This window comes from Dioscorea cayenensis, chromosome 5 (genome assembly GCF_009730915.1).
Source record: "Dioscorea cayenensis subsp. rotundata cultivar TDr96_F1 chromosome 5, TDr96_F1_v2_PseudoChromosome.rev07_lg8_w22 25.fasta, whole genome shotgun sequence".
Taxonomy (NCBI): domain Eukaryota; kingdom Viridiplantae; phylum Streptophyta; class Magnoliopsida; order Dioscoreales; family Dioscoreaceae; genus Dioscorea; species Dioscorea cayenensis.
The window spans coordinates 28884648-28885021 of NC_052475.1; positions in this window are offsets into that span (position 1 = coordinate 28884648).

Genomic DNA, 374 nt, shown 5'->3' on the forward strand with positions numbered 1-374 from the left:
TTTATGTGAAATATCAATTTTCCCTGCCACATAAGCAGACATTGACGGCGTTGATGAGTTTTCCTTGATTTGCCAAAAATAAAATTACCACAAGGTACTCAATTGTAAAAAAAAAAACACACACACAGACCTTGATTTGCAGAAACCCGAAACCACATGGGTTTTTTTTTTTTAACTTTCCCAAAGATAAAAGCCCTAGGTTCATCTATTCGCAAATACCAAGCAATTTAGTTCCTTGTTAGAAAGGAACACTGATCCAATCTAGAATACAAGAAAAAGCGCAATAAACATTCGACACTCCTTCGAGTTCTTCTTCAAGAATTGGCAACTAATGCACAAGACACAATGCTACCGAGATTGCTTGTCAACAACTA